The following is an 8,727-nucleotide window of genomic DNA, read 5'->3' as shown; positions in this document are numbered from 1 at the left end:
TCACTTGCCAGATCATGAACACTATTGCTTTTGTGGATTCATTTAAAAAATTTCGACAGTTGCAAACAAAGTGCGGTCAACATAAGTATAGTCTATGATGGCTTCTTGGTGTAATCTCTTGGTGTTTATAACCTCTGGTATTCCAACTTGCAAGTTGGTATAAGTCTCTAACTTTGATTGTTAACTGGGTATTCCAGATCATGACTGAGAATAGAAGCGTTCGCTTCCACTAGGTTCTGCTTCTCGTGATAACTGACGGATCGTGAGTACAGGTGATTTGCATGGAAGAGAGTGTTATCTTATTGGAGTAACAGAAGTTCACTGTCTGTTTGGAATGGATGTTTGTATTGGTCGGCGATTAGTGAGTATGGGTGAAGCCCAGTTCAAACAGTGAATGTCGTGCCCCTGCCATATGGTGTTCATGACTATACCAGATTGTAACCATAAGCGCTCTATCGATAAGTCATCATCTCTTAGAAATTCTACTCTGTGTCCGATGATGCCACATCGTCAAGATTGGGAACATCGCTGAAGATGTTCAGAACACGTGTTCTATTTAAGTCATAGGTTGCGTATGGACTGGGTCTACACTGAATTATTAGATGAAAGTGTGCACACCCAATGTTTTTGGTTCTTTCCAAAGGGATTATCAGCCCGTGCGACTTCGGTTGTCCGGGGACACTAAAATCATTTCTAGTTGTATTCGACAGGGCATCCTGACATGCTTGATGAGGGAAGAATGTTGAACTTCTGTTTATCAGCTGGTCTTCTCGACTGTTGATATATTGGCCTACTGACTTGGCTATTTTGTTTCTTCTTTGTTCTAACATTAGAACTGCCTTTTTGGACGGACTGAACACCAGGCTCAGTGGGAGAAGAATTAGTAGCAAAAGGAGGATGAAGTTGGTTGGTGGCATTTTTAATCACAGTGGGTCTCTAGTTCTAATAGTAAGTCATCAAGTGGTTCATGGGTTAACTCAATTTGGGTCTTTTTTTTTTTTTACTTTAATTTTCGTATTCCCAGCGATGGTCACATAATGCTTGGCGATAACTGTTTTAGCAATCTCAACTTGCTTTTTAGGCTGTGATAGAGATCTCAATAATTGGCGCAAGTTTGCAACCCAGCAGTTTTTATATTCTTTGTTTTTTTCTTAGGTTGCGTTGGGGTGAGTGTTTTCTTTGTTTTAGCAAAGATAATATAGGCTGGCTTACTTGTATTCTTTAATGAGTGGTAGAATGGTTTCAGTCACAGTGGGGTTACTTTGGTAAAGGCAGTATCTATCAAATTGATGTCTTCAGTTACAACTTCAGATTAGTATTTTGATCGCAATCTGTGACCAGTAGAGTATTTCTTTGCAGCTGTTTTAAGGAGATTGAGTCAAATTCAGCATGCAAGCGTCACGTTGTGTCGCGAAGTAGCAGCTGATTAATCAAGACGGTTTGCACATTTATTTTACTGTCCAATGTTTCGAATAGCTTGGTGAGTGATAAAAGGGCGGTGTTCATCGCCTTAAGGGTCAATTCTACAACTGGATCTAAACTAACTCTTGAATGAATTAGTTGGTTTAGTGGCATCTGCACCTGTTTTTCCGGTGTGGGGTGTGTGAGACGATTGATCAAACATGATGATTGGGGACTGCGATAAACTGGGAGTGCAGTGATGAGGGGGAGAAGTGTCAGATGATGGAATGGTAATCGGAAGTTTGAGAACTGGTCTTGGGGAGTTTGAGATGTCCATTGTGTTTACTATGTTATTAGACCTCACCATGTTTATTACGGAAATGGTAATACATTCTGCATTATTCTGAATTTCTAGGTTCTGTAATACGTTCACTATATTGGGCTCGCAATGGATAAGAGCAGCCACATGGACATGTTGTTCAAGTGGCTTTTCTGCACCATTGTTTGCTCCATTTAGTGCAAGATTGTTATAAGACACGCATTACTTACCATGATAGCATTTCTGATGATTGTATCTGCTTAGATTCACATGCTGTGCATATGGTCCGACATCCAGTGGTAACCGCGGAGCCTTGCATCGTGTCTTTCGGGGACCGAAAGGGGACGTCGGCATAGGCGTGTCTGCAACACTATCCCTATCGTGACATGTAGTGTACCCAAAATCCCTCACGCGCCAAGGTACCTCCGATTGCATTTTTTCTGCAATGAGGGAGCCCAAGGCTATTGTGAGTGAGTACATGAAGAAGAGAGAAAGTAGTAAGATGTCTATGTTCCTTCCACCCCGAGCGGGGAGGTAGGGAGGGTACATGTGAATCTAAGCAGATACAATCATCAGAAATGCTATTACGGTAAGTAATGCATGTCTTCTGATGCTTATTAATCTGCTTAGAATCACATGCTGTGCATAGACTAGCGAGCAGTACCCGGAGTTGGAAGTGGGTTGTGAGAAGGAACAGTAGAGAAAAAGATGTCTTAGTACTGCTTGTCCCACTTGAGAATCAGACCGAGAATGAGTGTCTAGGCAATAGTGTTTTGTAAAGGTGTGTACAGAACTCCAGGTTGCCGCTTTGCAAATGGACTCTAGAGAACATTTATAATAAATGCTATGGAAGCCCAAGTGCCCCGAGTAGAGTGTGCTCTAGGCTTGAAGGGCAGTTCTCTCTTAGCAACAGCATAACATAGTGTGATGCATTTGACAATCCACCTTGAGATAGCTGATTTAGAGACAGAATCCCTTCTCTATCAGCTGCCACTGTAACGAAAAATTGGTTGGCTTTCCTCAGTGGTTTCGTTCTTTCCAGGTAGAACATGACTGCCCTGCGCACATCTAGTGTGTAGGCTTCTTTCGGCCATGCTAGTGGGATTCTGGAAAAAAGTAGGAAGTTCAATCGATTGGTTCACATGGAACTTCGAGATGAATTTAAGCGCAAATCTGGGATGCGTGCGCAGAACTACCTTATCCCTGTGGACTGGAACAAAGGGGTCTAGAACAGAAAGGGCCTGTAGTTCACTAACCCTTCTGATAGAACTAGGCAGGCCGTCTTATAAGTAAGGTATTTGAGACTTGCTTTATGCATTGGCTCAAAGGGGGGGGACCCATGAGCCTGGTTAAAACCACATTAAGATCCCATCCAGGAGCTGGGTGAGAAATGGGAGGATAAATTATTTTAACCCCTTCCATAAAGGCCTTAATCACCGGTATCTTCCACCACAAAACCTTTTGTTGTGACCTGGTGTAGGCTGAAAGAGCAGCCAGATGAACGTTTAGGGAATTGAAGACCAACCCCTGTGTCCAACAAATGGGTTAGGTAAAGTACAATGCGTGTGGGTGAGCAATCGATGGGATTGACGCCCTTGGTATTACACCAGATAACAAAACGTTTCCATTTGCTGGCATAGCAATAACGGGTGTTAGGTTTCCTAGCTTCCCCGAGAATGTCCATGCACCTCTGAGGGAGCTGTAGGTGTCCAAACTCTATGACCTCAGGAGCCAGGCTGCCAAGTTCAGAGTTTGTGGGCATGGATGTAGGGTCTCTCCCCTGTCCTGAGACAACATGTTGTACGGACAGGGTAGTTTTACTGGTGGGGAGAGGGACATTTCCATCAGATGAGCAAACCAGGGTTGGCGGGCCCACATGGGGGCCACCAGTATCATGGTAACTGGTTCCTGGTGCATCTTGTGCACTATATTGTTGAGAACGGGAGTCGGGGTGGGGGGAGCGTAGACAAATTTCCCTGACCATGTTATCCAGAGACTGTTCCCCCTTGGAGCGGTTCTGCGGGTACCTGGAGGCATAGTCTTGGCATTGGGCGTTCTCCTGAGTTGTTAACAGATCGATCTCTGGGAAGCCCCATTCTGCGAAGATGTTGGACACAATGTCTTCGTGCAGACGCCTTTCGTATTCTATGGGCAGAGGAAAATCTCTGCTGAGCACGTCTGCCAGAAGATTGAATTCCCCTGGAACATGTTGGGACAACAGAAACATCTTGTGTTTAGATCCCATATCCAAATGTTTTGGGACAGCTTGGATAGCCCAGGAGAGTGAGTGCCCCCGTTTGTTCAGGTAATACATGGCTGTAGTGCTGTCTGTTAGAATCAGCAGTGTCTTCCCCTGTAGTTGCATCTGAAAAGCCTTTAATGCCTTGAACACTGCTAATAGCTCCAGTAAGCTTATATGGTTGGACGCTACTTGTGGGGACCACACTCCACGCGATGTTTGCTGAAGCAGGTGAGCCCCCCAACCCGTGAGAGATGAGTCTGTCGCGAGAGTGGCTTCCACTGCAGAGGTGGTGAAGGTTTTCCCCTTCAGAAGGTTTTCCTTTGACCACCACTGCAGAGAGAGAATGAGGGCTGGCGAGACAATTACCAGATCTTCCCATTGTCCGCTGGCCTGACACCACTGGCTGTTGAGCCACTCTTGCATGGGATGCATGCGCAGCCGCGCGTGGGGAACCAAGTATATGCAAGATGCCATCTTCCCTAGGAAGCGCATGGCTTTGAGCACCATCACCTCCCGACTGGCTACATATTGAGGGATCTGAAAAAGCATGTTCTGAACTCTCTCGTTGGAGGGGAAGACGAGGCCGTCTTTCGTCCGGATTAGAGCCCCCAGAAATTGTTTTACTTGACTGGGGACTAGACTGGATTTATTCTCATTGATGGAGAATCCCAGACTGAACAGAAGGTCTACGGTCCTTTGGGTGTTAAAAAAAACATGTGTCATACGAGTCCCCTGTTATGAGCCAGTCGTCGAGGTACGGGTAAACCGGGACAGATAGTCTGCGCACGTGTGCTGCTGCTACTGCCAGTACCTTGGTAAACACCCTTGGCGCTGAGGCAATGCCGAAGGGGAGTACTTTGAATTGGTAATGCCTGTCCTCTATCATGAACCTTAGATATTTCCAGTGCGCTGGCAACATTGAAATATGAAAGTATGCATCTTTCATGTCCAATGTTGCCATGTAGTCTCCCTGTTTCAACAGTGGGATCACCTCCTGTAGTGTTACAATGCAAAACTTTTGAGGTTTTATGAATTTGTTCGCTGGGCGCAGATCTAGCACAGGGTGCATGGTGAGGTCCTTTTTGGGTACAAGGAAGTACACTGAATAAATACCCTGGTTTACCTGAAGAATAGGGACGGCTTCTATGGTGTCCTTTCCCAGCAGTGCTTCCACCTCTTGATTCAGGATCTCCAGATGCTCCGGTGAGAGGCGCTGTGAGCGCGGTGGTCTGAATTGTGGAGGTTGGGCAAATTCCACACAGTACCCGTGGGCGACCGTCTTTATGACCCACTGGTCTGAAGTTATCCCCACCCATGCCATGAGGAAAGATGTTAAGCGCCCCTCGACCGGGGTGACATGGGAGGGGACTTGGATCTGATGGTAATTTCTGACCAGAGGCTGCGGCTCCTCTAGGATCGGGCCTCTACTTCTGGCTTTGCCGCGTCGCTGACCCCTTGGTGGGTAGTATGCAGGGCTTCCTGATGTTTGTCCAGTATTAAAGTTTCCTGTGCCATACTTGTTCTGACTAGCACGGGACTGCTCTCAAAAGGACAGACTAGCATTACCTCCTCTCCAGGGGGGGGGGGGGTGAAGGTCTGTGAGTAATTTGTTGCAGGGACTAAGAGTCTCATGCTCTTTTTTGGCTGTTTCTAGGGCCTCATCGACTGCCTTTCCGAAGAGGTTAGTTTATTTAATGGGTTTATTGATGAGAGCGGCCTGTGTCTCAAGCTTAAACCCTGAGGTACAAAGCCAAGCATGTCTTTTAAGTAAGGTTTCCTGTGCCAGAGACCTGCCTGCTGTTTCAGCTGTGTCCAGAGTGTTCTTTATCACATTCTGGTACACTTGCCTGTCTTCGACCACAATAGTGAGAAGCTTGGACCTGATGGGCTCTGGGACCTCCTGAGACCTTCCTGTACTAGGTTCTATTGAGCGTCAGTATAACTTGCCAGCAGCGTAGTTTTATTCGCTATGCGCGTGGTATATGCGGCAACCGAGGTAACCAGCTTACCTAAGGCATATAACCTCTTGGATTCTCTTTCTGGAGGCGCCTCCCCCTTACCAAGGGGTACTCCTGCCCGTTTCCGTGTGGTAGTCACTACCAGGGAATCGGGGGTGGTGTGCCCTTTAATGTATTGAGGGTCCGAAGGAGCTGGCCGAAATAACTTTTCTACTCTTGGGTTCACTGCCCAGGTTTGAGCTGGTGACACCAGGGAGGGGGGCAATCTTCTCTTAATACAATTAAGGAGGGGCATGGCCTGGCTAGAAGGGGGTTTCTCCTTAAGAATGTCTTACAAAGTCCTGCTCAGGCACCGCCTCTTGAGTAGTGATTTGAAAGTGTTCTGCTGCCTTCCTTAACATGGCATTGAAGGCCATTTGGTCGTCTACAGGTGAGGCCTGGCGAGCCGAGGTGGACGGACGAGAATCCAGGCACAGAACATCAGTGTCCTGATCTTGTTTGGGGGAGCGTCCATGGGTCCGCCCCCTCTTGGTGTGTTTCTTCCCAATTGTCCATGGCATCCGCCTGGTCCTTATTATAGCCCTGCAGGAAGGAAGGTTCTTCATCTTCACTGTAAATGTCCTGATAAGTATCCATTTGAATGATGTCTTCATGATGGACGGGGACTGAGGGCTGATCCTCTTGTAACTGTGAAGCAGATTTAAGATTAGGCTCTCCACGAGATCTTTTCAGGGAAGGATGTTCAGAAAAAGAATTTTCTCAAGACGATCCATGCACCCTTCAAATTTCTCCCTTGTCCACTTAGAGGAACTAGAAGGACCTATGGGTGGAAAAACGTCTTCCGTCACTTGACACCGAAATTTGTCACTCGGTGTTGGAAAGAGGCTCTTGACTGTCCTCGTAGTTATCACGAGAATCGGGGCACCATGGTGCATCTATAGATTTGTCCGCGGCCTGCCCCATGTTTTTCGATGGAATAGGTAAAAGCCCAACCGCCGAAGTAATTCTAGCGATACTGTGTTCGATTTCCGCCGACTAGGCGTGAGATAGTGGTTCCGAAGGTCTATCGGTAGATTTACCGCCTACCGCGGCGTTAGAGGGCCTAGCGGTAGGTTTTTCGCCTTGAGGCCTAGTCGTAGTTTTTGGGCCTACTGGGCCTTTCGGGACCGTCGGAGCATCGAAATTCAGTGCTTCGTGTAAACTTGATTTAGGGGTAGCACCCTTGTTTGTTTTGGGGTGCCCAGTCGTCAACCGCTGCTGCAGATGCGGGGAAGGCTTTGGATCTGAACGATACGAGGAATCTGCCGAAATTTTCGATGGCCCTGCTGGCGCTTTCACCTTTTTCCACGTACCCGTCGAAATAGGTAGAGGGGTTGTGCGTTTAGTGTAATGACTTTGTACGCCTCTGTCGGCGGGTGATGTCCCTGAAGCGAGACCAGAGTCAGTCCTTGAAGGGTCAGGGATGGGGGTGGCGGACCTAGAAGTGTCCGCCTTGAGGTCTATCACATCCACAACGGATGTTTGGTCATCGGAGGTACCCCTGTCACTTTCGGCGGGTATGGCAGTAGGGTTCCGCCCACGACATATCGTACGCGGCCCGCCGCTTTAAACTGCGCTCCTTGAGGGTTTTAGGCCGAAGGAGTTTACAAGCCGCACACTGCTTATCGTCATGATCTAAGGGGAGACCGGAGTTGCACGTCCTGTGCTCGTCCTTCCACGGGTATCTGACCTTACACTTAGGGCAGAACCTAAAAGGAGTGCTTTCTATAGCAAAAGGGAAAGATGACCAGACCTAGAGGGTAAAGGGGGGGAAAGAGGAAAGACATAACGGAAATATGGCCACCCCGACCCCACTCTGCCTACTGTAAAGGCCGGCCAGAGGGCCCAGCCACGTGGATGCTTCAGCCGCCGGATCTTAGGCGCCGAAATCCACCGCCATAGACAAGTCCCCCGTAGCCTTCGTCGAAGTTGTTCTTGCCGTCGAAATGACTTGAGGGGAAATAACCGATAAGTCGGTTTAGTATAAACAATGTCTCTTATGTAAGAGCTCCGCTATAGGGCGACCAGTAATCTGGGTGGAAAAAAAAATCTGAGGGACCTCGCCGTGTGAGGGATGGAACAATTGACTTACCTGTAACTGTTGTTCTCCAGCATGGGTCTGGCATGGATTCACATGCTCATGAATATTCCCCGTCGTCAGGCTGGAAATCCTCGGTAAAGAAAAAAAATCAGTATCAGTTTCGTTTCTGATCTGTCTTTCTTAGTAGCAACCGATCTCTGGGTCATACTGCCCCCAGCCAATGACTGCCCTCTCCCCAAGCCCCGCCTCTGGCACCCATCCTCAGATTTGGTAGCACACAAAGTGGCAGTATGACCAAGTGAAGAGCCGCAGAGGGGCAGGTGGGAGGGTTCGCATGTGAATCCATGCCAGACCCATGCTGGAGAACAACAGTTACAGGTAAGTAACTTGTTCCTTCTCCAGCATGGGGTCTGGCATGGATTCACATGCTCATGAATAAAAGAATACATAGCAGTATACACATGCACAACCACGGGAGGTGGCAAAGGCTCAACATTAAGCATTACATCCAAAACTCAACATGAAGCAATTCTTACCTCCTCACCAGGCTCACCTTAGGCGAACAGGTTGCGTAGCACTGCTTGGCCGACCCTGGACTCCTCCCTCGAGTCCCGATCGACGCAGTAGAATTTCGTGAAGGTGTGCGTCGACCTTCACATAGCAGCCCTGCAGATGTCCAGCAGGGGCACACCAGACAGGAACGCCTTAGTAGCAGCGATCGCTCTGG

The sequence above is a fragment of the Ambystoma mexicanum genome, chromosome 10, assembly GCF_040938575.1.
Source record: "Ambystoma mexicanum isolate Mex_15411 chromosome 10, UKY_AmexF1_1, whole genome shotgun sequence".
Taxonomy (NCBI): Eukaryota; Metazoa; Chordata; class Amphibia; order Caudata; family Ambystomatidae; genus Ambystoma; species Ambystoma mexicanum.
This window is presented reverse-complemented; position numbering follows the sequence as displayed.